The sequence below is a fragment of the Capsicum annuum genome, chromosome 7, assembly GCF_002878395.1.
Source record: "Capsicum annuum cultivar UCD-10X-F1 chromosome 7, UCD10Xv1.1, whole genome shotgun sequence".
Lineage (NCBI taxonomy): Eukaryota > Viridiplantae > Streptophyta > Magnoliopsida > Solanales > Solanaceae > Capsicum > Capsicum annuum.
The window spans coordinates 6,569,279-6,573,352 of NC_061117.1; the positions used below are offsets into that span (position 1 = coordinate 6,569,279).

General features: G+C 37.1%; 1 pseudogene; it reads right to left on the reverse strand.

Moving 5' to 3' along the window:
- Nucleotides 1-3,524: 3,524 nt before the first annotated feature.
- On the reverse strand, nucleotides 3,525-3,661 carry LOC124886163 (annotated as a pseudogene).
- Between the last annotated feature and the right edge of the window lie 413 nt (nucleotides 3,662-4,074).

Here is a 4,074-nt window from a genome sequence, read left to right on the forward strand (position 1 = left end):
TCCAATTGTGAGGATCACAAAATTGAGTGAATACGAGTATTGGTGTGGAGCTTTTACTACTAATCTTATTTGTTCATTTTGTAGGTTTAAAAGGTGATATAAGGAGAATATGCCTTCGATAGACGGAGATTATTGTGACTACAACATGGAAGACTATGGTTGTAGTGAGGGGTTTTATGGCTACGAAGTTGAGGTAGATTGCGGAGGCTATGAAAATATCATGATCGAAACTTGGGCAGATTTGAAAGTTACTATTTTGAGGGAGAAAATGAGGTAAATAAAGTGCCTAGTGCTTATGGTGACTCTGGAGATGATGTAAGACTTCGTGATGGATCTTACTATGACATTGGGTCATGTGAGGAGTCCTACACTTCTCACTCTAAACATAGATTTGGTGTTACGTATAACTCTTTCATTCGCAAAGCTTATGAGAGTTATGATGAGAGTACACGTGAGGAGTGTGAAGATTCATATTCTCCACCTTATAGTAATTCTTATCAAGATCGATATAGTGTGAATGGTTATACTAGCTCTAGTGGAGGTTGTTCAATGAGAAGAAGAGGGTATGCATCTCTAAAATTGAGGGGTACTCGTGTCCTTTACAATGTTGATCCAAGAAGGAGTGTACACTCCGGAAAGGTGACCATTTGTGGAATACCGGGCTGCCTCGTTGTGTTAAATGATAGGTACTATATAAAATACATCATTCCATCCATAGTTGACTACTTGGGGTTGTTTTGCAAGCCTTTACTCATTCCATACTTCTTAGACAGGTTTAAGGTTACTGAGAGGGTCAAAGTTGTCTTATCCCAATTTGAGTACCATGAGGAGGTGTGGTGTGATATTCTTCCATTGACATATGGTCATGTATGCTTAGGTATCGATTGTTTTGCATAACATAGAGTTCTAAATGTGTAAAATTGGCCTAATGTTGTAAGAGACCGGTGGGGAAATCACCTCATGACATACATGCTACCCGAGCTGCAAAGAAAAGTGAATACTTACTCCAATCCAAATGCTTATGAGAGAAAAAAGATTAAGAGGAGTAAGGGTGTGCAAGGTGGTAATCTAAGAGTGGAAAAAGGAGAGGTTATGTGGAGCAAAGCGAGGGGATCGCCACCAAATCGAGCTAACATTATTTGTCCTCCTATTTCAAAGGACATTTGTGTAGGTACCGACATGGCAAGTGATGGAGATCAATGCCAAAGTGAAGTTTCTTTCCAAGCTTATGGAGGACCTTCACAATACGGCAAAGGAGAGTCGACTAAAGAACTTCAAGGTAAAATAGCGAACTCTTACACTTTTGTGCATGTGAATGATAATTGTGCGGCTAGTAGCCCATTGAGTGTGAGTAGTAGATTACTTACTTGTGAGTCTAATGATTCTTTGCCTTTTTCTAATGATGTACATGTTGTGAGTATGGATACACTAGTTGATCCTATTGATGACTAAATTGACACTTCTTGTAAGATCGATTTATGTTCACCTAGTGTTGAAACCTATATGTTGAACGGAAGTACATTGTCTTGTGTAATTGGTGTTGATCAACCTATTTGTGAAAATTTTCCACCACTTGAGTATGTGTGTGATGTGATTAAGCAAAATCAAGTGAGTGAAGTATTTGAAAAAGTTGGTCAACAAAAGGGGAGTGAACCCGAGAGCTATTCTTGGGATAATCTTGTACTTGAAATCTCTTTAAAATGAGATATTGAGCTTTTAGAGAATGCTGAATGTGTTTGTTCTGAATCTTCCCGTAAAATAGATCATGCTCTCTTTAGGTATAATGTCTTATTTGAAGATGATATAAACACTCCTAATGAGCCTAGTGGTGAAAATGAAGGTATAGCTTGCCTTGGAAGCTATAGCCGATATGCTAACCCACTATGGTGTGACAACATTCCTCCTAAAGATGGAAATATCTTTTTGAAAGATGAGAGTACTCTTATGGACAAGGAATGTGTAGTCCTTCTTGAAAACCCAAGTACAAATATGTCATTGACTCCTTAGGGTAATGTTCCTAAATGTGCATCCTTGTTTGACACACTTATGCCTAAATTGCATGAATTCCAACTTGTGGATGCCAAGTTATCTAGTTGTTTGAAGGAAAGAATGTGTATGTCTTTAAATACTTATTCTTCACCCGTGAATTCCTTTGCATGTGATTCTTTCCTATACTACCTCTTTGCCTATGATGATGACCATGCTAGTTTTGGATTTATTATGTCGAGGTAGGAAGTTTGTTGGTCTGTCCATGTGTGTGTGTGATAATGCTATATGGATTTTATGGACTTTAGAACCAATCGAAACACCTCCCTTGGTGTGGTCTTTTGACGAGATAAAGAAGCAATGGTGTCTTATGGCTCATAAGATAAAGGAAGTTCTACCTTATGGATTATTTGATGCCATTAGGACCTATGTAGCTCTTTATCTCTTGGTAATTCCCGTAACCAAATCCTTTGTGCACCTTTTATTGAGATTTTTATATTTAATTCAAAGGATCCTTAATTATATTGCAAATATGTGCAACTTTGGCATGTTGAGATGATTTGTTGTGTCAACCCTAACCCTCATGCCATGAGGAGTTTGTATTTATTTGCCCTCTCTTTGATTTTGCAAGGTTTGTATTCGAGGTCAAATCCTTTTTAAGAAGATGAGGATGATACAAGAATAATGGCTGCCTTAGCTTTTGACGACAACATTCAAAGTCACTATGTGAAGAATCAAGCTTTGGTCACATGGAGGGCATGGGATCATACTTTTAGGGGACATTTTGAGCCTACCATTGATCAAACCCAAGTGTGGAAGATTGCTCGGAGCCTTGAAGACTTAAGGAATCTCGGGTTTGGACCACCTTTGTTCGTTCACGATTTTGGTTCCCTTTACTAAGGGCATTTTGGTCACTTAGCTTTAAGGGTATTTTGGACAATTCATATTGTCTTGCAACACATCAAGTCTACCCTTGGTCATTAAGGGTAATGTGGTCTTTTTGTCTACTTTTGTAATATACTATAAGTAGTACATTTTAGGTCTTTTCTCTTTAGTTTATGAAAGATGAAATATTGAAACACATAAAATCCTCTCTCTTGAGAGTAGACCAACTTATGGTAGTTTTAGTATAGGTCTTCGAAAAGTTAACATCGTTCTTTGCTTGAAAATGGTGGATCTTGAGGTGATTTGATTCCCTTGGCGGTCACCGTAAGAGTGTGGTTTTGATTATTACATTCATTAGGGGTTCTTGAGTTTAATACACTCTTTAGTTCTTAATCTTGTAATAATCTTAGTCTCACTATCTATCCTTTACTTTTGTTGTTGTTATCTTGTGTAGTGGACTGTTTTGGGTCATTTATTGAATCTGAAACTTGTGTTATTATTGTTCATATTGTTCATGACATTTTATAGCTGTTTGTTGTTGAAATACACCCTTGTATCTTATTCTTGTTGTTGGTAGTAAATCCGAGTGTGGTCTCCATCTTGGTCCTCGAATCCTTAAGATTAGTGGACTGATTTGGAGTGTGTTTCGCGTTTCCGCTGTCATTCTTGTATCAATTTGTACGTGTCATCCTTGCACAGGGGCCATGTTAATCTTCTCTGTATCATTTTAATTTTACCATGCTAATCTTCTCTGTATCGTTTCAATTTTATCAGATGTCCCTAAAGGGAAAAACACATACTTCAACTCTTTTTATTTGACTTGAACAATCCCACTTGTATTGGGACTTAAACCATAATGGGTTGGGACTTAAACCATAATGGGTTATCTTATTACTAAGTTGGGACAAGCAAGAATGCAATGTACCAAACAATAGGGACGTCAGTATAAAAGAAATGTACTGGTATATAAGGCATGAATAACATATGAAAGATAGCAAAATTAGACAAGTACAAGAATCAACCTTAAACTTGAATGCCATATTGGGCGTACAATAAGGAAACTGAAGAACTATGATAGGCCTCATATTGATACCGTGATAGATCAACTTTTGATCGCATTCTAGATTTCGTTAAACATTTGCAACCATGTACTATCTCTATATATTTATACAGTACACACATATATATAGGGAAAAACAAGTC